Raw genomic sequence first — 25,557 nt, 5'->3', positions numbered from 1 at the left:
ATTTGGCATGCTCTATTTTTATTTCTAAAATAAATGACTCTCTTTTAATTCTGAAAAGTTTTACATTTTTCTCTTTTGACCAAGATCTTTCCCTAAAAGTGTCACCACTCAGTCATCCTGCAGTTAGGTTTCAGTTGTCTCTCAGTGCTGGGATGGGTCTGTCCTGGGTTGTTGGTCTGATCTCACACTGGAGGCAGTAAATGGTTACTAGGGGTCAGTGTTAAAACTCTTTTAGCTGTATTTGCGCAACAAGGGAAGTTTGTAGTGAGTGACACTCAGGCTTTCTGGAGTCCATTATTAAATTCAATTTTGTTTGTTTTGTAGTCCTTGGTTATTATCTACAATTGCTGGGCCAGCATTATTCTGTTAGGAGTAGTCCTGCAGAAATTTAACAAGTAACAGATACAAAGTTTTAAAAGGTAAAATACAAAGCAAAATTAATAGTAATATTACGATCTCAGTTTGCATAGTAGTTTTGAGTCATTAATCTAGTTTTAAAGTAAACTAATTGAATAAATCACATGATTATTATCCTGTCGTGTGAAAAAGAAGGCATTAAGAGGAGTAGAAGTCTCATTGTGATTTGGAGTTTTGTATCAGCATCTTGGGAAAAGCCATTACAGTGTAAACATCAATTTCTCATCCTAGTTTGCAGTTTGAATATCTCTGGTTATGGCATCAAGCAGTTTGGTGAAATCTTGTGTGGCCCATATACCAGGTATGAAATTTGCTTTTTAAAATTAATCTAATTTCAACTTACAGGGTATCAAGAACAGAGCTGTTCCCATTTTTAGTAATTCTGTGGAAGAAAGTTAGATTGGAGGAATCTAAAAGAATTCAGTATCTAGTCTATAGGTAGATAACAAGAACTTGAATATAGTCACAGAGCTACAATCTAACAACACATGTGTTAAAGATTTTTTTATAAACAGCTTTTTCTCTCTACATTGATCACATAAGAATCTCAGATTTAAAAACCCCTTCAGCCTAGGAAGCTTCGCCAAGGCAGATTTTATGTGCAGGCTTGAGGTTCCTAGGCTTGCCAGGAAGTGATAATTTTTACTCACTGTAAGGCTAGGAAGCTTTGAAGGCAGACATTCTGTGCATGTTCTCATATATTATATTCTGTTTAAAGCCTTGGTAATGGAACCAATGTTTTCAATTGTATCCTTCTATAAGGAGATGGCAAATTTTTTTTTTTTTTTTTGAGATGGAGTCTTGCTATTTTGCCCAGGCTGGAGTGCAGTGGTGTGATCTTGGCTCACTGCAAGCTCTGCCTCCCGGGTTCACACCATTCTCCTGCCTCAGCCTCCCGAGTAGCTGGGACTACAGGCGCCCGCGAACATGCCCAGCTAATTTTTTGTATTTTTAGTAGAGACGGGGTTTCACCGTGTTAGCCAGGATGGTCTCCATCTCCTGACCTTGTGATCCGCCCACCTCAGCCTCCCAAAGTGCTGGGATTACAGGTGTGAGCCACCGCGCCCGGCCAGAGATAGCAAATTTTTATTGAACTTATGCAAATAACCATATGGCCATAAAAAATAAGAATACTCATAAATAGTTTCTGCATTTGGAGGGATCAAGTAGGGAGAAAAAACAAATACTCCCACCTTTGTTCATAAAAAGTATGTTGTGCCAAATTGCTCTACACTACCAAAAGCTTAAGAGAGAAAATTTCCATAAATCTGGAAAACTAAATAAGAATCAATAATGTTTCAAAAAAGTCATAAAAGCATTATTTTCATCAGTTACTTTATCTCATGTGATTAAATTTTGTTCAGTTTGACCTTGATTAGCAGTTTCATGAATTCATCAGTTTTTTCATTACAGTTTAAAATTTTGTATTTAGTTCATTTATCTTAAAGTTATTAGAAACCTCCATTTAAGAGTGCTTTTAGAGTATTTTCCATGAATCTGATTGCAGATGCCTCTAGAGAATTCAAAAGAAAAACTCTGGGTGACAAAAACTTAGAACAACTGTGGATAAAAATATATAAAAGTTTATAAGTGACAAGGAAATTCAGTTATTTAAAATAACAACCCAAATCATGACTGATAACATCACATCAGGACTATCAGACTTTTGTAAATTTCACATAATCTTTAGAATACTCACATTGATAATGTAGCCACAAATACAGCTATAAACAAGAGTTAAGACAAGAAAAGATATGACTGGAGACATATTACATTCTTATTAATTTATATAATTTTTGAAACATTAATAACATACCCAGTCATTTTACTTCAGGACAAACATTTACCACATAATATTCTTTCTCATAAAAATTTATCCTCTTTTCTTTTCAACTATTCCTACCAAAAATACATTTTCATACTCGTAACTTTCTTCACATTTCTCTCTCCTACTTACTTGTTCCTTTTTACCATGTTTTTATACTTTTCTAAATTTTTATTTAGAAACAACCTTTAAATAAGCTCCAAATTAGACAAAATTATTCTTTCTCAATGAAGCAGACTGTTATGCTTTACTTACAATTTTTTATTAAAACCATATTTCATTTTTTATATACTTTATGTACAGAATTATGTATATTAATTGTAATTTTACTTTTTAGTAACAACATTTAGTGAAAACCTACTAAGCAAGCAATTTTAAACTCTGTTACAAATCAGTATTTTGTAGACAAAAATTAATATATAATTTTAGAAACATGATTCCAAAGAACATAACTTGTTATGTTGTCATAGACCTGAATATATTTAGACTTTCTATAAAATATAGGAATGCAGTAACAAAATTATATTTTTGTTTAGCAATTTACATTTCAGTTTTGTATCTTATTCGAAAATGAACCAGACATTTAGTGAGTATATATCACTTAATTTAACACAACAAAATTTTAAGATTTTAAATTAAACAAAAAGCTTATTCATATACTTTATCTTTTTTATATTTATCTGATTTATTTATCTTTGACAGTTATACCTAGATACTTATGAAAACTAAGGTATTAGATAAAGCGAGTCATCATTTGAAGTTTTTTCTCTGTTAACCATTTTTATAGCCTGTGAATGTCAAGTGTTTTCCTAAATATGAAACTTAAAGTTATCTGCATGGACATTTTGCTGATAACTCAAAAGATGTAGCTGTTTTTATTAAGCAAGCAGTATTAAATTACTCTCACATATCAAAGATTTACACAAACAAAGATCATTCCGTTTCTAGGCAGACTTTACAGGTTTATAAACTTTGTGTCAAATCGTGACACCTTGAAACATCTAGCAGAGACAAATATAATCTTGTCTGGCCTGTAAACCCTAGAAAAAAATGGATGCCAATGACTTTGTATTTTTGTATTTTTATTTGTATTTTTATTTCATCACCAAATGTAAAACCAACTTGTTTATTACAGATTTGCTTAAGCCATGTGAACTAAAAGGGATTTAGGCTTATCACTACATATTTTATATGAGCAGGCATCTGTCTAAACCAATCTGAATAGAATTTTGTAAGGGATTTCTGGCCCTCTACCCCAGATTTACCATGTAGGCACAATATATACCATAAAACGTGTAGATATGTATAAACATACCTAAGCCATATACACATACAACAAAAGATCTTATAGCTTTCATTCTAGAATTTTGGTCATGAGATATTAATACACATACTAACTTATAATAGACAATTGGTTCCAAATTATATATCTCATAAAATAGGACCTGTTTACATGACTAAATTCCATTGCCCCTATAGATAGTCTTACAAAGTCTGTGGACCAACATTTTAGATACAACTTACTTTTGAATCTCATTTACCCTTTCTCCCTATGTCATTTTTTTCATTGCAAGTGAGTTTAGGGTTAAATATTCATTGTTTACATTTTAGCTAGGAATAGCGTTATCGTGTAAGAAAAACAAAATCTCTATGTGGCCTTGAAATCTTAGTAAAAAAATCTATCATTCTTTGCTGGTCAATTTTACTTAACTAGTGAATGGGGGCAGGGAAACATTTTAGCAAGTTATTTTTTCCATGTATTTTCTGGCCCCTGCATGGCGTGCAAAGCAATTTTTATGTTGGATATAAATATATTATTGCTCTGAGATCAAGATTTTGACCTTTTTGATTTAAGTGCCTAACTTTTATAAACACTTATTTAGATATTTTTCTTTTAGAAATCAATTCTTCATTTATCTGTTCCATCACCCTAAGCAAGTGTTAGGCAAATGTAAATTTACATTTTCAGAGGGTGTCCAAGTTGTTGGTTGTCATGGAGCTATGATAATTTGTAAAACCGTCAATTTGATAGCCCTTCAGGACTTTTTTTTTTTTTTAAATCTTGGCTGGCGTGCCATAAGCAGTGAATTTTATTTCAACACCTGTAGTAAAGTCAGTAGATTCAAAGTAGGTAGGAAAAAATTACAGAATGTTGAAGGCTCTACATGTGAAGTGTATGATTGCAGTCTCTTAATTTGGTATTAGGCAAAAACAAGCTTGGAGATTTCAAATGATCCCCATGATGACCATTGATCCAACAATATGCATGAGGAAAAGCCATGGATCTGGCTGGAGTTCCAGAAAGCTTGGCATGCCTTACTATTAAAGAATCCCATTCCATTTTTTTATTAATCTCTTGAGAGCAAAGAAAATCCTATACATCTTGTCAAGGAAGGTCACGAGTTTGGATTGGTGTTTTAGATGGTTGTAACTTCCTTAGTGATTTTCTGTTAGTCATTCTGCACCTACCATCAGAATGTTTAGTTTTGTTCTCAGAAGATTTACAGAAACAAGCAGGGGAAAGAAGCAATCACTTGCAGACATGCGTCACTAATAAAAGGAAACCCACATCAGAGTGTGCACAAACATTTTAACTCAGGTGAGCAGATCAAACAAAATATTAAATTAGGCGTGCCAAAAAAAAAAGGATTAAATTCACCAGGAAAGACATGTCTCAGAGACAGAATGTAAATTTTGCAGAAACCAGAGTACTGAGGCCAGAAGGACAGTTGTCTTTAAATCAGAAAGGAATTGCCAGAAAAGATAAAAAGTCTTTTATCATCCAGATGTTAAGGTGTTTTGCTGAAGGTGACCTTCTAACCAAACCAAATCCCCAATAAAGAAAAAAAAAAAAAAGACCTCTACAAAAAAGAAAGAAGGTCTGCCTGAGAGAAGATTCAGCAGGGCAGGAAAGGCGAGCACAGCTCTCAAGGGCTCAGGTGAGTCCCACACGCTGGTTCCTAGAATTGCCAGTTCCTTCTGGAAATGATCTGGCTTCAAGTCCCATGTCTGGACACCATTTATGACAAGCTTCAGAGGGAGGGTCTCTAAAATAAAATAATGCTTATTTGGGGATAGGGCATTGCCTTGGGAACTGTGCCACAGTGAACTGTGTATGTATACAGGAAGTAAAGGAAGACAATGGTTTCTAAAGAAAAAATGAGGATGGCTATGTCATTGTTTGAGATAATTACCATTGACTACAAGGTGCTGAGGTTGGACAAGCAGTGTCTGGGCAGATATTCTCACAGAAGTGTTTTTTTGTGTAAGGTTGCAATGGCCTTTGTTCAAGCTTGTGGTTTTTGTAATTATTTATGATGGTTCTTATTACCAGGCATACTTGCATGAGAACCATCCCTTGTGGCCTTCCCGGCTCTGTTGTCAGGTTTTATCTTTTTCTTTCTTTCTTTTTTTTCTTTAACACAATGAAAGCTACTCAATTTCAATTCTGACAAATTGCACAAAGAGAGCAAGTAACCTAGAAGGGATGCTCTAGTTTGGGGGTGGTACTAGTTTTCTGGGTCTGCTAGGACCAATTATCATGAACGGAGTGATTTCAATATACAGAAATGTGTTCTCTTATAGTTGTGGAGCTCAGAAGTCTGAAATCAGCATCATAGGGCGGAAATTAAATTGTCCGGAAAACCAAGCTCCCTCTAATGGCTCCAGGAGAGAATCTATTTCTCACCTTTCAGCTCTGGCATTCCTGGGCTTGTGGCTGCAGCACTCCAATCTCTGCCTCCGTGGTCCCATTGTCTTCTCCATTTCTGTCTTTTAAAAAATGGCCTCTGCCTCAGTCTTATAGGAATACATGTGATTGTATTCAGGGCCTGCCCAGATAATCTTGGATAATCCCCCCCTTTTATTATTTTTTTACTTTTTTTTATTTTTGAGACGGAGTCTAGCTTGTTCCCCAGGCTGGAGTGCAGTGGCATGATCTCAGCTTACTGCAAGCTCTGCCTTCTGGGTTCAAGTGATTCTTCTGCCTCAGCCTCCTGAGTAGCTGGGATTATAGGTGCATGTCACCACGCCTGGCTAATTTTTTGTATTTTTAGTAGAAACGGGGTTTCACCCTGTTAGCCAGGATGGTCTCGATCTCCTGACCTCGTGATCCACCCGCCTCGGCCTCCCAAAGTGCTGGGATTACAGGCGTGAGCCACCGTGCCGGGGCCAACCCATAGTCTTTCGGTCTTCTCTCAGCCAAGGCATCCAGTGAAAATATAATTTATTTTTCAGATTCCTCTGGAGAACTAAAAAGTCTCTTTTGTAGCTGGACAGGGCGGCTCACACCTGTAATCTCAGCACTTTGGGAGGCTGAGGCGGGCAGATCACAAGGTCAGGAGACTGAGACCATCCTGGCCATAGCCAACATGGTGAAACCATGTCTCTACTAAAAATACAAAAATTAGCTGGGTGTGGTGGCACACGCCTGTAGTCCCAGCTATGTGGGAGGCTGAGGCAGGAGAATTGCTTGAACCCAGGAGGCAGAGGTTGCAGTGAGCCAAGATCGAGCCACTGCACTTGCTCCAGTGACAGAGCAAGACTCCGTCTCAAAAAAACAAAACAAAACAGAAAAAAAAACCCAAAAAAGTTTCTTGCATCAAATTGCCATACTCTTTGCTCTTGGTCCTCTTTTCCATGTACTGATTCTTCAAGGATTTATTTTCTCATTGCCTGATCAAGATCATTGCAATGACCCAAAATTTTTCGGATGCTGTGATTTTTGTGATATTGCTTTAACAAGTTAATCCGATGTTGCATTCTTCAGTGTGCAAGTGTGGAGATAAGTCCGGATGCCTCTTTAAGAGAAGATGATTGGTCACAGCAGTGCCACACCACTCAAGGCCACACCAGGAGAGCTGAAGGGGCTGTGTGGCGGAAATCCCGCCTTCCGGCGCCTGCGGTTGACCCTGGCCGCAGCCAGTGAGCTCCAGGTAGGAAGATAAACCGGATTGCAGGAAGCGAGAGAGTCGGGAGGAGCCGGGAAGGGCTCCTCTTCCCCATTGGCTGCGTCCGCAGAACCGCCTTGCGATTGGCCGTAAGCGCGGGTGGAGGGGGCGGCAGTCCCGCGCGGGCTCGCCCCTCGGGTCGCGAGAGGCGTTGGGATCGCGGGCGCCGCCTGAGCCAGCGGCTGCTGGGAGGCAGTGTCCGCACGCCTACAAGGGGAGGCGGCCGGGCCCTGCGCCTCAAGTCCTGGCCTGGGGCACCAGGGCGGCAGGTGTGGGAGGCTGTGCGGGCGCCGGGTTGGCGGTTTGTCCAATTGGGGCCTGCGCGGACCGCCCGCGGCGCAGCCTCCTGCCTCTCTCCATGTCTAAGTGGTAGTGGCTGTAGGTTTTTCTGCAGGTGATCCTTTTGAGTAATTTGTTTCAGGCAGGCGCCCTGCTGTTGGGTAAAGCGGCAGATTCATGCTGCTGTCACTTGCCGTTCAAACGATGGGCTTCGTGGCCGGGCGCGGTGGCTCAAGCCTGTAATCCCAGCACTTTGGGAGGCCGAGACGGGCGGATCACGAGATCAGGAGATCGAGATCATCCTGGCTAACAAGGTGAAACCCCGTCTCTACTAAAAGTACAAAAAAAAAAAAAAAAAAAAGTCGGGCTGGTGGCGGGCGCTGTACTCCAGGCTACTGGGGAGGCTGAGGCAGGAGAATGGCGTGAACCCGGGAGGCGGAGCTTGCAGTGAGCTGAGATCCCGCCACTGCACGCCAGCCTGGGCGACAGAGGCAGACTCCATCTCAAACAAAACAAAACAAAAAACGATGGGCTTCCTGTCGTGTGTGTGTACCTTTTGGATTTGAGGGCAGGGGGATGACATTGTGATTTGGCCTCCTGTGACTGTCCATTCTCAAGGTCTCGCCAGCGTGGTGCAGAAACCCAGCACACCCTGCCTGCCTTGGAAGGAGGCTTTCCCTTCCCCGAACCTCCCTCTCCCTCCATCTCTTCCCTGTTTCCCTCTCTCCCCCTCACTCCCTTCCCCCAGCTCTTCTCTCCCCTTTTTCTGTTCTCTCTCTCTCTCTCTTTTTTTTTTTTTTCCTGCATTAAACTTTTCGGGAGTGTCTTTGTAAATTATTAAAAAGCGTTAGGTCTTCAACATGTATGTTTACTTTCAGGCCTGAGAACTGGGAGGAAGCTGGAGAAAAGATGCCCTCTGAATCTTTCTGTTTGGCTGCCCAGGCTGGACTTGACTCCAAATGGTTGAAAACAGATATACAGGTGGGGTTTGACATGTCTTTTTCTTGATGTGTTTCTGCTTCCATTAAATTTCTCGTGTAAGCTTTTTTTTTAGGGTATGTAAGGGGAAGTCAATTGTATCTTGCTAGATTAGAGAAGCAGGTTTATTTCCTGTAACTTAAAATGTAACAGTCTTTATGGCTGTTTTTGTAGATCGTGCACGGTTGCCTTTTAATTAGTTTTTTGGAAGTGCACGAAACTTGAGATCTATGAATAGGCAAAATTTTTTTCCTATTTATTATTACTGGTTAAGAAATCTGCTACACTCCTAACCATATCATGGTGACTGTTGTTACTGATAGTTTTTGAGCTGTTTAGTTAACTGTGGAGGGGAAAATTGGAGAAGTAAGTTCAGTAATTATGGCCTGTAGAAACTGACTCATTTTATGAGGTCTTGTGTTTGTGTTTCTGGAGAGACAAGAGTTAGTTCAGTTGAGCTGTTTGGTTTGTATTTGTAACCAATACAAGGACTAAGGACAATTGTGTTGAAACTGAGGTCATGATGTTAGGATCTTGAGGGCTGAAGGCTCCAAATAAATGGTATATATAGAATTCTCTCTGACTTGAAATTTTCCCTTTCTGGACCTCCACATGCTGAGGCTAACAGTGTCCATATTAACAGTGTCCATATTACTGTGCCTTCCATGACAAGAATCAGCGACTTTTTTTTTTTTTTTGGCACGTATCAGTGATTCACTCTATATTTTAAAAAGTTTTAACCTCTTCCTCCTAGCCCTCCGGTATTTGTTAATAAATTAAAACGTTTCCCAAAGTGTTTTCGGTGAAACAGTTCCAAAAGATGCTCTTAGAAAAGCTAAGTACATGGAAAAATACAAAGTATGTGTTTTATTCATTACATTTGACAAATTTTTTTGTTGTTGTTTTTTCCTCTGGAGAGGGAGTCTTGCTCTGTCGCTCAGGCTGGAGTGCAGTGGCATGATCCTGGCTCACTGCATCCTCCGCCTCTTGGGTTCAAGCAGTTCTGTGCTTCAGCTTCCTGAGTAGCTGGGATTACTGGCGCCCTCCACCTCGCCCAGCTAATTTTTATGCTTTTAGTAGGGACGGACTTTCACCATACTGGCCAGGCTGGTCTTGAACTCCTGACCTCATGATCCGCCTGCCTCAGCCTCCCAAAGTGTTGGGATTACAGGCTTGAGCCACGGCACCTGGCCCACATTTGATGAATTTTTTTGTCCTTTGTTCTTTTAAAAGTCATGGTTAGAAAGCAGAGCATAATTGTTCTTTATGTAGATCCCAAGTGATTGGGATCTTTAGGGAGATTTTTTGGCATTCAGTAAATGTCTTTATTTTTAGTGTGGCATGATGTGTGTTTTTTATTATTAGAAAATATTTATAGATAGATTTAAATATAATAAATTCCATTTTTTTTTTTGAGACAGAGTCTCACTATGTTGCCCAGGCTGGAATGCAGTGGCACCGTGTCAGCTCACCGCAGCCTCCACCTTCTGGATTCAAATGATTCTCCTGCCTCAGCCTCCCGAGCCGCTGGGATTACAGGTGGCTGCCATCACGCCATGCCAATTTTTGTATTTTTAGTAGAGATGGGGTTTCACCATGTTGCCAGGCTGGTCTCAAACTCCTGACCTCAAGTGATCCGCCTGCCTCGGCCTCCCAAAGTGCTGGGATTACAGGTGTGAGCCACCCACCTGGCTCATTTTCACTCTCCATTAGCTGCTTTTTTCCCCCATTCGTTTCCTACCTTTCTGTGTATGATTTCTGAATTCAGTGTATTTCATGTCTTAACCTTCTGAATTGTTTGTTCTCTCGTTTTCCATGTTGTTAAGGAAAATTAGAGGCTAAGTAAGACTTATAAATTTGCATGTAGTTTCTCAGATCAGGATAAATGCTCACCTGTTGCAGAACGGGACTCTGCTCTTGCTTTACCCAGTATGTGTTTCCTAGTTCCTTCCTAGAGTGGGGCCACACCCTGCTCCAGCCCTCCAGACCCAGCTCTCTGCTCTGACATGATTCCACCAGACTGTATTCCAGCTGTCCTCCCTAACCTGGACCTAGATATTTTCTTTCTTTTCTTTTTTTTTTTTTTGAGATGAAGTCTCACTCGGTGGTCCAGGCTGGAGTCCAGTGGCACAATCTCGGCTCACTGCAACCTCCACCTCCCAGGTTCAAGTGATTCTTCTGCTTCAGCCTCCTGAGTAGCCGGGATTATAGGTGCCGGCCATCACGCCCGGCTAATTTTTGTATTTTTGTAGAGACGGGATTTCACCATGTTGGCCAGGCTGATCTTGAACTCCTGACCTCAAGTGATCCGCCCGCCTCAGCCTCCCAAAGTGCTGAGATTACAGGCGTGAGCCACCGTATCCAGCCCCTGGACCTAGATATTGTCTCATGACCCTTTCCAAAGCCTGATTTGCATCGATTAGTTATATGTGTGTGATAGGTTTTTCTAAAGTTTTTTAGAAGTTACCTTTTTACTTTAGTATAAAAGTGCTTTGAATACGCTGAATGTTAAATACATGTTTGTTGAATTTCATTGAAACTTTAATATTAACGAGAACCATTAACTTTTTTTTTTTTTTTTTTTTTTGAGATGCAGTCTCGCCCTGTCGCCAAGGCTGGAGTGCAGTGGCATGATCTCGGCTCACTGCAACCTCCGCCTCAGCTTCTCCTGCCTCAGCTTCCCGAGTAGCCGGTATTACAGGCGCCTGCCACCACACCTGGCTAATTTTTGTGTTTTTAGTAGAGACGGGGTTTCACCATGTTGGTCAGGCTGGTCTTGAACTCCTGACCTTGTGATCCGCCCGCCTCGGCCTTCCAAAGCGCTGGGATTACAGGTATGAGCCACTGCACCCAGCCGACGTTTTTTTTTTTTATTAAAAAACATATAAAATTTATTTTATTGTGGTATCTAGTTGAGTAAATTTTGACCTCTATAGATTCATGTAACCCCTGCCATCATCAGGATGGAGAAGTGTCATCACACCAAAAGCTCCCTTAAGGTGCTCCTTTTTATCACATGTTCCCTGGCCTCGTGCCCTGGCAACCACTGATCTGTTCTCCATCAGTATAGGGTATTCTTTTTGAGAATGTCATGTAAGTAGAACCATATTTTAAGTAACATTTTGAAACCATCTTCATTTACTCCCAGCTATATGTTTGAGATTTATCAGTTGTTCTGTGTATTAATAGTTCTTTGTATTGCTGAATAGTAGTATTTCATCATTTGGATATATCACATGGTGTTTTTCCGTTCTGTTATTGTAGGACCTTATGGTTGTTTCCATTTTTCTTTCACAGTTGTAATCCTGCTGTGAGCATTTCTGTACAGATTTTGTGTGAATGTAGTTTCCATTTCCCTAGCATAAAGACCTAGTAGTGTGAAAGTTGGGTCATGTGCTGAACTGTTTTCCGAAGCAAGTTAAGGCATAGTTTTAGATGATCTTAATGACTTAAAAATACTGTGATCTAAAAAGTTTACCAAGGTGTCATCTGTGTTAAGAACTTGAAATGCACCACTATTTCTTCATTACACTTCTGTTTATTCTTTGGAAAATACGACTTAAATAGCACACAGTTTATTTGTTACCATAAAAAGTCTGACTAAATTTAAAGTTATATATGTGTATATAGCTACATATAACTATATACAGTTATGAGTATTAATATTGTATCTTTGAAATTTCATGATTGTGCCCTATTTATGCAAATGAAAAAAGTTGGTAAATATTTTGCTAATTATTACTTGAACTGATTTTCTGTGTCAGTTTTTGTTCATGTTTATTTCAGGTAACAGAGGGGTCTCTATATTTCAATATGCAAAATTTTACCACCAAAATATTTCTGTACCTTTTAGGTGTCATTTTGTTTTCATCACCAATGTTATCAAATTATTTAACAATCTTATTGCTTCTAAATAATTTCTATTTGTAAGCCTACCCGTACACTATAATTAAATGTTAACTAATGTTTCTTATAGAAAGAAGCCATCTATACTACTTAATTTTCACTCTTAAGAAACTGATTTCAGTAGAATGGCTTAAAAAATCCCATTAGGAAGTTGATGGAATATCATTTTGGAAGACATGCTTTAAATAATTTAATAATTTGATATATTGGTTTCTTTTCTTTTCTTTTCTTTTTTTTTTTTTTTGAGATTGCATCTCACTCTGTCACCCAGGCTGGAGTGCAGTGGCGCCATCTCAGCTCACTGCAAGCTCTGTCTCCCAGATTCACGCCATTCTCCTGCCTCAGCCTCCCGAGTAGCTAGGACTACAGGCGCCTGCCGTCATGCCCGGCCAATTTTTTGTATTTTTAGTAGAGATGGGGTTTCACCATGTTAGACAGGATGGTCTCTATCTCTTGACCTCATGATCCACCCGCCTCGGCCTCCCAAAATGCTGGGACTACAGGTGTGAGCCACCGCACCCGGCCGATGTTTTGGTTTCTTTATGAAAATTTTACTGGATCTGTTACAGATATGATTGATGTATTTTATTTTTAAGTTGTCAGACATTCAGTTCATGATGTGTGTTGTAACTTTTCGGGGAGGGACGTTTGCAGAGACTGACTAATGGTATGGCATTCTGAAAAGCGGTTACAGATTAAAAATTTTTTAATTCTGCAGATGATAGTGTCGAGCAAAGTGGAACAAAGAAAGAAGATCTGGATGACAGAGAGAAAAAAGATGAAGAAACTCCTGCACCTGTATATAGTGCCAAGTCAATTCTGGACAGCTGGGTATGGGGCAAGCAACCAGGTAATCTTCTGAGTTTTGGCACTTTGGAAAGCTTGATCTGACACACCTTTTCTAAATAACTTGGATGGATTATTAGTATTTTTTTGGTAACATTTTTTTTTTGTTTGAGATGAAGTCTCGCTGTGTTGCCCAGGCTGGAGTGCAGTGGCGGGATCTCGGCTCACTGCAAGCTCTGCCTCCCGGGTTCACACCATTCTCCTGCCTCAGGCTCAGCCTCCTGAGTAGCTGAGACTACAGGCACCTGCCACCATGCCCGGGTAATTTTTTGTAGTTTTAGTAGATATGGGGTTTCACCGTGTTAGCCAGGATGGTCTTGATCTCCTGACCTTGTGATCTGCCTGCCTCGGCCTCCCAAAGTGCTGGGATTACAGGTGCAAGCCACTGCACCTGGCCTGCTAACAATTTCTAAAAATGTAATTTAAAAAATTTAAATATTGTGGTAAAATATACATATCATAAAACTTAACCATTTTAACCATTTTTATGTGTACAGTTCATTGGCATTAAGTATATTCACATTGTTGCCCAGCCATCACCACCATCCATCTCTAGAACTTTTGCATTTTCTCTGACTGAAACTCTGTATCCATGAAACACTAACTCCTTGCTGCCCCCAAGCAACCACCATTCTACTTTTGTCTCAGAATTGGACTACTCAAGGTGTCTCCTATAAGGGGAATCATACAGTATTTGTCCTTTTGTGACTGGGTTATTGAACTTCTTGGGTCTTTGGGGTTCAGCCGCATGTGTCAAAATTTTGTTCCTTTTAAAGGCTCAATACTAGTCTATTATATATGTAAGCCACATGTTATCCCTTCATCAGTGGGCAATCAGGTTGCTTTCATCTCTTGACTTGTGTGAATAATGCTGCTATGAACATTGGTTTACAAGTGTCTTGAGTCTCTGCTTTTAATTCTTTGTGTCTATACCTAGGAGTGGAATTGATCAATAGATTTTTTTGTTTTTGTTTCTGTTTGTTTGTTTTGTTTGCTTTTTTGAGACCGAGTCTCATTCTGTCTCCCAGGCTGGAGTGTAGTGGCACGATCTCGGCTCACTGGAAGCTCTGCCTCCCGGGTACATGCCATTCTCCAGCCTCAGCCTCCTGAGTAGCTGGGACTACAGGCACCCGCCACCATGTCCGGCTAGTTTTTTTGTATTTTTAGTAGAGACGGGGTTTCACCGTGTTAGCCAGGATGGTCTCGATCTCCTGACGTGATCCACCAGCCTCGGCCTCCCAAAGTGCTGGGATTACAGGCGTGAGCCACCGTGCCTGGCCAATAATGTGGTAGTTTTATGTTTAACTTATTATTTATTGTTATTTTTGAGATTGGGTCTCACTGTGTCACCCAGGCTGGAATGCAGTGATGTAATCATAGCTCACTGCAACCTTGGACTCCTGAGCTGAAGTGATCTTTTTGCCTCAGCCTCCCACGTAGCTAGGACTACAGGTGAACGACACCACGCTTGACTAATTAGAGACAGAATCTCACTGTGTTGCCCAGGCTAGTCTTACACTCCTGGCTTCAAGCGATCTTCCTGCCTCAGACTCCTGAGTTACTGAGATTACAGGTGTGAACCGCTGCACCTGGCAGTAGATGTAACTTTTTGAGGAACCAGTAAACTGTTTTCCACAGTGGCTACACTGTTTTACATTCTTGCAGTGGTATACCAAGGTTCCAATTTCTCCACACCCTCACCAACATTTTTTCTTTTTCTTTTCTTTGCTGATGATAGCCATCCTCTTTTGTGTGAGTAGGTACAGCATCTTGTTGTTGTGATTTGCATTTGCCTGATGATTACTCATGCCGAGCATCTTTTTACATGCTTATTGACCATTTGTATACATTTACTGGAGAAATGTCTATTCAAATCCTTTGCACATTTTTTTTTTTTTTTTTTTTTTTTTTGGAGACGGAGTTTGGCTTGTTGCCCAGGCTGGAGTGCAGTGGCGCAATCTTGGCTCATTGCAACCTCCATCTCCTGGGTTCAAGTGATTCTCCTGCCTCAGCCTCCTGAGTAGCTGGGATTACAGGTACCTGCCACCATGCCTGGCTAATTTTTTGTATTTTTAGTAGAGACGAGGTTTCACTATGTTGGCCAGGCTGATCTTGAACTCCTGACCTCGGGTGATCCACCCACCATGGCCTCCCAAAGTGCTGGTATTACAGGCATGAGCCACTGCGCCTGACCCTTTTGCCCATTTTTTAATTGAGTTTTTTGTTTTGGGTTATAGGAGTTCTTTATCATGGATGGAGTTTCATAATCTCTTCCCTTTCTCCAACCCGGTGAAACCCATATATTTATTCTTTGCTTACTTTATTTTGTGTAATTAAATTTTTTAAGTGTGTGATGCATTTTTGTTCCAATTAAAAATATACATGGAATAAATGTTTTCTTATAAAAATGTATAGATTATAAAGATTTCACCTGACTGCCCACCCCAATTTCAGTTTTCCTGTAAGAGTTAGCCACTATTATCCTTTCAGTGTGGATATTCAGACTTTCTTTTCCTTGAATGGACATACATGTGTAAATGTACATATATAAAAATAATTTGTGACGCCAGGCATGGTAGCTCACACCTGTAATCCCAGCACTTTGGGATGCTGAGGTGAGAGAATTGCTTGAGGCCAGCAGTTTGAAGCTGCAGTGAACTATGATTGTGCCACTACACCCAGCCTGTGTGACAGAGTGAGACCCTGTCTCTTAAAAAAAAAAAGTCCGTATTGTGGGGTTAATAATAGTACCTACCTTGTAGGCTATTATGGGATCAGTACAGTAGGCCAGGCAAAGTGCCTATGCAATTATCTCGTATGTAGTAAGTACCAGCATATACTACCTGTTACCCAGAAGTTTGCTGAAATGTGCCTTGTATTTTCTCTCTTTCCATTTTGATCAGTTTTACTAGAAGTTATCAGTTTAATTGAGTTTTTTCAAAGAGCCAGTTGTTGGTTTTATTGATTTTGTTTGTTTTGTTTTTCATTGATTTCTGTTTACTCTTTATTATTTCCTTTTTTCTGCTTCCTTTGGGTTCCATTTGCTCTTCTGTCTCTTCTAGTTTTTTTTTTTTTTTTTTTTTTTTTGAGACAGAGTCTCGCTCTGTCTCCCGGGCTGGAGTGCAGTGGCGAGATCTCAGCTCACTGCAAGCTCCGCCTCCCGGATTCATGCCATTCTCCTTCCTCAGTCTCCCGAGTTGCTGGGACTACAGGCGCCCGTCACCACGCCCGGCTAATTTTTTTTATTTTTAGTAGAGGTGGGGTTTCACCATGTTAGCCAGGATGGTCTGGATCTCGCGACCTCCTGATCCACCCGCCTTGGCCTCCCAAAGTGCTGGGATTACAGGCGTGAGCCACCACACCTGATGCTCTTCTAGTTTTTTAAGGTAAAGGCTTAGATCATTGACTTTAGATTTTTTGTCTTTTCTAACAAGTGTTCAAAACTATAACATAAATTTATCTCTAAGCATTGTTTAGCCACATTTCACAAATTTGGAAATGTTTATTTATTTTCATCTTCATTCAGTTGAAAATATTTTCTAATTTCCCTTTTAATTTCTTCTTTTACCCACTTATTGTTTGGAAATGTGTTATTTCATTTCTAAATGTTTGGGGATTTTCAAATATCTCCTGTTAACAATTTCTAAATTAGTTGTAGTCAGAGAAAATATTCTGTGATTTCAGTGTTGAGGCTTGCCTTAAGCCCCAGAATATGATCTATTCTGTGGAATGTTTCATGCACACGTAATAAGAATGTGGCCGGGTACGGTGACTCATGACTGTAATCCCAGCACTTTGGGAGGCCGAGGTGGGTGGATTACTTGAGGTCAGGAGTTCGAGACCAGCCTGGCCAACATGGTGAAACCCTGTCTCTACGAAAAATAGAAAAATTAACTGGGTCTGGTGGTGGGCGCCTGTAATCTCGATTGTGCCACTGCATTTTAGTCTGGGTGACAAAGCGAGACTATGTCTCAAAAAAAAAAAATGTGTATTTTGCTGCCCTGTAAAGCTTAATGAGATCCAGTTGATAGTGTTCAGGTATCCTTGACTTGAAATAATTTTCTGCCTACTTGTTCTATTCACTGTTAGGAGAGGAGTTGAACTAACACACAAGGTTGGATTACCACATTAGTTTGACATGAATCTCAGAGATCTTACCCGTACCTGATTACTTAGTAACTTTAAAGAAAGATACAAGTAATATCCTCACTTGTGTGCTCAGGCAAAGTGGGGAGAGATGTGGGACAATCTGTGCAACTCCCCCAAGTCCGTCCTCTTTGAGCCCCACCTGAGAGATGAGACCTCTCACTGAGGCGTGCCGCTCCCTCACTGAGGCGTGTCATCCTCTCAGGTGTGTCATCCCCTCACTGAGGCATGTCGCCCCCTCACTGAGGCGTGTCGTCCTCTCACTGAGGTGTGTCGTCATCTCACTGAACAAGGAGCATTAAGGATGTGCAGTGTTCCCATTTTGTAGTCAGTTGGTTTATACACCTTAGGGAACCTTTTCCAGGGAGCCATGTCCCATAAGTCCGTGGATTTTAGGTACGTTTACCAAACACAATCCTCAACTAACCACATCTTGCTAAAAACATTTCATAGGTAAGGACTCTTTTCCTAGCAAATACTAGTCATTTATTTACAGAGAAGCTGTCTCAGCGTCTCGGCGTTCTGGGGAGATGAGCCCCAGCGACTGGCCTTTATTTCCCAGGAGTATCTCCATTGTGCTGGGGAGGCATGAAGAGCAGTTTCACTGCTTAGTTCCTCTTTCTTCTGTGGAGAATTGAAATCTCTCATGCTAATTATGGATTATTTTCTTTCAGCTCTGCAGTTTTTGCTTCATGTATTTGAAAACTATGTTATAAGGTGCATGCAGTTTTTTGTTTTTTGGTTTTCTTTTTTTGGAGACGGAGTGTTGCTCTGTCCCCCAGGCTGGAGTGCAGTGGCGTGATCTTGGCTGACTGCAACCTCAGCCTCATGGGTTCACGGCATTCTCCTGCCTCAGCCTCCCGAGTAGCTGGCACTACAGGCGCCCACCACCACGCCTGGCTAATCTTTTTGTATTTTTAGTAGAGACAGGGTTTCACCATGTTAGCCAGGATGGTCTCAATCTCCTGACCTCATGATCTGCACTCCTCGGCCTCCCAAAGTGCTGGGATTAGAGGCGTGAGCCACTGTGCCCAGCCAGGTGCATGCACTTTTAGGATTTTTATGTCATTTTCGTAAATTTGACCCCCTTTATCTCCGGTGATATTCTTTGTTGTGAAGTAACCTTGGTCTCACTACCCTCTTTTCTTCTGATTTGGTGTTTGCGTGGTCTGTTTGCCTGGTTTAGCTTTTTTCACTTTCAACCTTTGTGTATATGTAAAGTGGATTTCTTTTAGGTATCATATAATTAGGTCTTGCTTCTTTATTCACCCTGACAACCTCTGTTTTTTATTTGGAATCTTTAGACCACTTGGGTTTAAATCTGTCATCTCTGGCGTTTTCAGTGACATCTTTCACGTGTCACTCTCCACTTGCAAATGGTATTACGCTGCCTGAGCCGCGGGGCAGTGCTCTGACCACAGCTTCCTGCTTCTGACCTGTTCTTGGTTGGTTGTGTTGCTGTGTCGTATGTCCAAGTGAACACCACGGCCTGGCTAATTTTGTATTTTTGAGTAGAGACAGGGTTTCGTCATGTTGGTCGGACTGGTTTCAAACTCCTGACCTCAGGTGGTCCACCTGCCTCAGCCTCCCAAAAGCCACCACGACCGGCCAAAAAAAAAGTATGTTAACCTCCATGTTTTTCATTTTGGGCCCTTAAGGTTTTGTTCATATCCCAGTTACCCTCTGGTATCATTTTCCTTCAGTTTGAAGATCTCCATTTATCATTTCTAGATCTGCTGGCAGAGAAGTTTTTCAGTCTGTCTGGGTATCAATTTTGGCTTTATCTCTGACTCTACACAAATCACTTTGTCTCACCTTGGGCCTCTCATGTATAAAATAGGAATAAGTGGCCGGGTGCAGTGGCTGACGCCTGTAATCCCAGCACTTTGGGAGGCCGAGGCAGGTGGATCACGAGGTCAGGAGATCGAGACCATCCTGGCTAACATGGTGAAACCCTGTCTCTACTAAAAATACAAAAAAATTAGCTGGGCGTGGTGGTGGGTGCCTGTAGTCCCAGCTACTCGGGAGGCTGAGGCAGGAGAATGGCGTGAACCTGGGAGGCAGAGCTTGTAGTGAGCTGAGATCGCACCACTGCACTCCAGCCTGGGTGACAGAGTGAGACTCTTTGTCTCAAAAAAAAAAAAAAAAAAAAAAGGAATAAGTATAATATAATGTAAATAATTAAAATTATATAATATATATAAAATAAGTGAATACTTATTAGAGAGTTGCGGTGCAAATGACATGAAATAATGCACTTGAAGCTCCTAAGTCAGTGCCTGGCACATACTGTTCAATAAACATTTGTCGTGATTTTAAAAATCTGTTGTTTTGCCTTTCTCCTTCTTTCCCCTCACCTAGGTATCAAAGTACCTACAGTTATGGGTGGGTAACTAGACCCGAAATATACCTCTCTTGCTCAGATTAAAGCCCAGCTTGTTGACTCAGGGTGGCTTTAATGAAGAGGGTTTACTTGGAAGCTCTGCTTGTTCACAGGTACAGAGCTTTCGCAGAACCGACTCTCTACCTGGCAGCCTTGAAGGGGCTTGGATTCAAAGCATGTTCTTCAGCCACATCATCTTTAGTCAAACTGCAGGTGGAATTTGTAGCTTTTAGAATAGTTCCTATTCCTTTCATTCCTGTTTTTCTTTTTTGCTCTTGCACCTCAACCTAAAAAGAAAAACACATTAATTTGAGCCATAGGAATTTAGAACTTGTTTTTTCTTTTGCTTAGATGCGTTTGACTAAAGCTTCCTTTTTCACAGGTTTATTTTTTCCAACATTTTATTATGAAAAAGATTATACTGAAAAGTTGAAAGAATTTTACAGTGCGCATCCACATATTCATTCACCACCTGAGACTGTGCCGCTGGCATCATCCCACGTGCTTTATCACCGCTCTCTCCACCTTTTCATCCCTCTATTCATCCATCAGTCCCTCACATTTTTTTTGCAGTGTTTCCAAGGAGACCTCTGGACACTTGCTTCTCAACATTGCAGCATGTAGGCCCTCAGCAGGAGTTCAGAAGTGTACATTTCATAGTGAGCCTTCTGGGAGTGTTAACAAATCACAGCTTTTCTTTTTGTCTAACGAAAAGGGCTTGCTGGCCATTTGGTGTTGTAATCTCTTAGAAGAGTAAACTCTTAGGGACTATCTAAATCATTCTTAATAATTCTCTCTGCTGTGTAAAGTAGGTCTAGGAGGACCCTTTCTGACGTTGTTGTTAGCATAGGTTTTAGCTTAAGTTTTTTAAATGCTGCTTATCAAAGTGATTAAGTTCCCATTTGTTACTGTTTTTTGAGCATTTTTATGCATGAGTATTGAGTTCTGTCATTTGCTTTTTCTTTTATTTTTTTTGAGACGGAGTCTCGCTCTGTCGCCCAGGCTGGAGTGCAGTGGCACAATCTTGGCTCACTGCAAGCTCCGCCTCCCGGGTTCACTACATTCTCCTGCCTCCGCCTCCTGTAGCTGGGATTACAGGTGCCCGCCACCATGCCCAGCTAATTTTTTGTATTTTTAGTAGAGACGGGGTTTCACCATATTAGCCAGGAAGGTCTCGATCTCCTGACCTCGTGATTCGCCCGCCTCGGCCTCGCAGAGTGCTGGGATTACAGGCGTGAGCCACTGTGCCCGGCCTGTCATTTGCTTTTTCTCAATCAATTGATTTGTAATCATGCAATTTTTGTTCTTTAGCCTATTAATAGGGTGGGTTACATTGATTTTTGACTGTTGAACCAGCTTTGCATTCCTGCAATGAAACTACTTGGCGATGATGTATAATTCTTTTTATATGTTGTTTAATTCTACTTACTAATAATTCACTGAATATTTTTGTGTCTATGTATATGAAGTATGTTGTCCTGTAGTTTGTACTGTCTTTAGGTTCAATATCATGCTAATATTAGCTTCTTAAAATGAATTGGGAGGTTTTTCCTCTTCTAGTTTCCAGAAGAGATTGTTTTCAGTCTGTTAATTCTTTTTTAATGTTTGATGGAATTATCCAGTGAATTCATTTGTGTCTGGTAATTTCTTTTTTTTTTGGGATTCTTAGAATTATGAATTCAGTTTTCTTGATAGTGGTAGGGCTATTCAAATGATCTATTTTATATTTGGTGAGTTGTAGTAATTTGTATTATTTGAGGAATAAGTCCATTTTGCCCAAGTTGTCAAATTTATGTGTGTAGAGTTGTTCCTAGTAATTCCTCATTATCTTTTTTGATATATTTAGAGTCTGTGACATCACTAATGTTGGTAATTTATGTCTATTCTTTTTATTTATTTATTTTTTTGGTCAGTATTGCTGAGAGAGGTGTGTCAGTTTTATTGATCTTTTCAAAGAAGCAGCTTTTTGCTTTACTGTTTATTGGTTTTCTGTTTTCACTTTGTTTCTACTCTTACCTTAATTATTTCTTCCTTTCTGCTTACTTTTGGGTTGATTTTGCTATTTTTTGTTTCTTTTAGGTTGTCGAGGCGGGCACTTACATTATTGATTTGTTTCCAAGTTTCTAATGTACCATTCATTTAGTGCTGTAAATTTCTCATCACCCACTGTAGCTCTTTCCCATGCATTTTGATGTATTGTACTTGCATTTTCTCTCAGTTCAGAATATATTTTAAAATCTCCCTTGAGACTTCCTCTTTGATCCATGGGTTATTTAGAAGTTTATTATTAAGTTTCTGAGAGTTAGGCAATTTTCCTGTAATTGTTCTCTTGTTGACTTCTAATTTGTTTCCATTGTTTGAGGGAACATATGTTGTGTGATTTTAATTTCAAAAAATTTGATAGGTTTGTTTTATGCCTCAGAATATGTTCTAACTTAGTATTTGTTTTGTGCATACTTGAACAGATTATGTATTCTGCTGTTATTGGCTGGAGTGTTCTATAAATTTTGATTGGATCTAGTTGATTGATGGTGATGTTGAGTTCTATGTCCTGGCAGCCTTTCTGTCTCCTAATTTTATTAGCTGTAGAGAGAGATTTTGAGGTCTCCAACTATAAAAATATAGATGTCTTTTTCTCCTTTCAGTTCTGTTCATTGTTTTTGGTTTCAAATTGCTGCATCTTAATGGTGTATTGACCAAGTTCTCATTTTGTAATATTGCCGTCTATTCCTGGTAATTATCTTTTTTTTTTTTTTTTTTTTCCTTGAGATGGAGTTTCGCTCCTTTTGCCCAGGCAGGACTGAAGTGGTGTGATCTCAGCTCATCAACCTCCAAACCCACCAGGTTCAAGTGATTCTCCTGCCTCAGCCTCCTGAGTAGCTGGGATTATAGGGGCCCACCATCACGCCCAGCTAATTTTTGTATTTTTAGTAGAGATGGGGTTTCGCCATGTTGGCCAGGCTCGTCTCAAACTCTTGAGCTCAGGGGATCCACCCACCTTGGCCTCCCAAAGTGCTAGGATTACAGGTGTGAGCCACTGTGCCCAGCCCTCTTGGTAATTATCTTTGCTCTGAAGTTTACTTTATTTGATATTAATGTAGCCAACTTCTGCTGTCCTTTCAGTAATGTTTGCATGATCTTTCTTTTTCTATGCTTCTATTTTCAGTTTGCCTATTTGAAGTCACTTTCTTACAGACAACATGCAGTTGGATCATGTTCTCTAGCCTACTCTCCCAGTGTCTTTTAATGTATTTAGACTTTACATTTAATGTCATTATTGTTAAATTGAGGCTTAACACTGCCATTTTATTTTGTATTTTCTATTTCTTCTGTTTTTCATTTTTTCGGTTTGGTTCTTCCTGGCTGTCTGTGGTTTACTTGACCATTTTTAGCATTTTATTTTGATTTATCTGTAGTGTTTTAGAGTGTATCTTTTTGTATAGCTTTTTTAGTGGCTTTTCTAGGTAGTATATTATGTACAAATTGAGCATCTCTAAACCCAAAATCCAAAATCGGAAATGCCCCAAAATTCGAAACGTTTTGGGCCCCCAAGTAGAAAATTCCATTCATAAGTACTTAGCATGAATTTTGTTTCATGCACAAAATTATTAAGAGTACTATATAAAATTACTTTCAGGCTGTGTGTATAAGTTATATATAAAACATAAATGAATGTATTTCGACTTGGGTCCTGTCCCCAAAATATCTCATTATTTATATGCAAATATTCCTAAATCTGATAAAAATCTGAAATGTGGAGCACTTGTGCTCCTGAGCATTTTGTAAGGGACACTCAGCCTGTTTATGTATGAACACTTATTAGATTGTACCTGGTGTTGTCATTTACTAATTTCAGGGATATAGAAACTACCTCCCCTGATGTTCCTTTATGTTCTCCTGTTCATAATATACTTGCCTTAAAGATTTCATTTGCTTACATTTATAACCACATATGACAATGTTATAATTTTTGGTTGAACCTTCAGACATAATTTAGCAAAGTCAAGAGGTGAGGGAAAAGTCTATTGTATTTATGCGTTGGTGTGCTTGTCATCTCCTCCTTCCGGAAGTTCCAGGGTTTTCTTTGATGGTTGCCATTCTGCTTAGAGAACTTCCATTAGCCTTTCTTTTGGTGTGGGTCTTCTGGTGACAAATCCTGTTTCACTTCCTCTGAGAATGTTTTGCTTTCCTTTTCATTCCCGAAGGACATTTTTGCTGGATATAAGAATTCTGGGTTAATGGTTCTTTTCATCATTTGAAAAATATTTTGTACTTTCACCTGGCCTCCATGGTTTCTGATGAGAAATTCGCTGTCATTTGACTTGTTAATCCATGATAGTTAAGGTACTGTTTTTCTTTAGTGGCCTTTGAAATGTTTTCTTTGTCTTTTGTTTTTTGGAGTTTGGTTATGATATGTCTTAGTTTGGATTTCTTTGGGTTCATCCTGTTTAGGGTTTGCTTACCTTTGATTCATAGGTTTATGTCTCTTCCCAAATTTGGGAACTTTTAAGCCATCACTTCTTAGAGTACAGTTTGAACCCAAACTTCTTTTTTTTTTTTTTTTTTTTGAGACAGTGTCTTGCTGTGTCTCCCAGGCTGGAGTGCAGTGGTGCAATCTCGGCTCACTGCAAGCTCCGCCTCCCGGTCAACCCCACCTTCTTTCTCCTGTCCCTTTGTGAGTTCAGTGACTGGAGTTGTTATAGTCCCATAGGTCCCTGAGACTGTTTTGTTTTGTTTTTTTCCCCCGTGGGGGCATGTGCTTCTTTCTTTTCTTTTCTTTTCTTTTTTTTTTTTTTGAGACCTGTTTTCCAGGTTGGAGTGCAATGGCACCATCTCGGCTCACTGTAACCGCTGCCTCCCGAGTTCAAACGATTCTCCTGTCTCAGCCTCTCGACTAGTTGGGATTACAGGTGCCCGCCACCATGGCCAGCTAATTTTTGTATTTTTATTAGAGATGGGGTTTCACCGTGTTGACCAGGCTGGTCTCAAACTCCTGACCTTGTGATCCGCCTGCCTCGGCCTCCCTAAGTGCTGGGATTACAGCTATGAGCCACCATGCCCCGCCTTAGGGGCATGTATTTCTTCTGTGTTATTCACATTGGGTAACTTCTGTCTTTTACATCACTGATTCTTTGCCCTTTTTCCTCCATTCTACTGCTGTGTCCATTCACTGAGCTTTTTATTTTGGTTATTGTATTTTTCAGTTCTAAACTTTCTATTTGGTTTCTTTTTTTTGTCTTCCTTTTCTTGTCTTAGGCTATTTTTTTCACTTATTTCACTTGTGTTTGTAATTGCTTGTTGAAGCCTTTTTATCATGACTGTTTTTAATTATTGGCCACATTATTCCCACATCTTTCATCATGGTATTTCTATAATTGTTTTTTAAAATTTGGTTTTAGATCTTCCTGGTTCTTGGTATCATGAGTGACTTTCTCAACAGAACATGTTGTTAGGCGACTCTAGGTGTTACTTAAATCTTCTGTGTAAGTGGTTAAATCTTTCTGTGACCCTGCTCTGGCAGGGATAGGGCGTGCTTCTCCTCATCGCTGTCAGCTGGAGATGAAGTCCAGGCTTCCCACTTTGCCTAGAGGCTCCTGGTTACTGTGAGGCAGGGGTAGGAGTTCTGACTCCCCAGTGGTGTCCATGGTTTGTGTATTTTCTCACCCACTGTTTCAAAGTGTACATGAATGATGTCATGTCAGGGCAGTCAGGATTGCGACAGAATAAGCAGGAGGGTGTCAGGGAGAAGGGCACACGGGTGCTCAAGGGCAGAGCTGCCCGCTTGGAGCTTTGGGGTTGTTTCTGGGCTCCGCAGCCAAGCAGAAGGG

At 40.3% G+C, this 25,557-nt stretch overlaps 1 long non-coding RNA gene across 7 annotated transcripts in view; it reads left to right on the top strand.

Annotated features, from left to right (window-relative positions):
* The first annotated feature begins 7,301 nt into the window (after positions 1 to 7,301).
* LOC134757229 (uncharacterized) overlaps positions 7,302 to 25,557 on the top strand; it is a 37,845-nt gene continuing 19,589 nt past the window's right edge. Inside the window, exons 1-5 of one of the 7 annotated variants that reach the window (XR_010130927.1) lie at positions 7,304 to 7,784; positions 8,349 to 8,451; positions 9,870 to 9,987; positions 11,045 to 11,282; positions 13,073 to 13,204. This is a non-coding gene — a long non-coding RNA (uncharacterized lncRNA). Of the gene's footprint in view, positions 7,785 to 8,348; positions 8,452 to 9,869; positions 9,988 to 11,038; positions 11,283 to 13,072; positions 13,205 to 25,557 lie in introns of all 7 variants that reach the window. The other 6 variants (XR_010130928.1, XR_010130929.1, XR_010130925.1 and 3 more) reach the window with 6 other exon arrangements.

The sequence above is a fragment of the Gorilla gorilla genome, chromosome 16, assembly GCF_029281585.2.
Source record: "Gorilla gorilla gorilla isolate KB3781 chromosome 16, NHGRI_mGorGor1-v2.1_pri, whole genome shotgun sequence".
Taxonomy (NCBI): domain Eukaryota; kingdom Metazoa; phylum Chordata; class Mammalia; order Primates; family Hominidae; genus Gorilla; species Gorilla gorilla.
The sequence above is the reverse complement of the archived record's forward strand: the minus strand, read 5'-3'. Positions and strand labels throughout refer to the sequence as shown.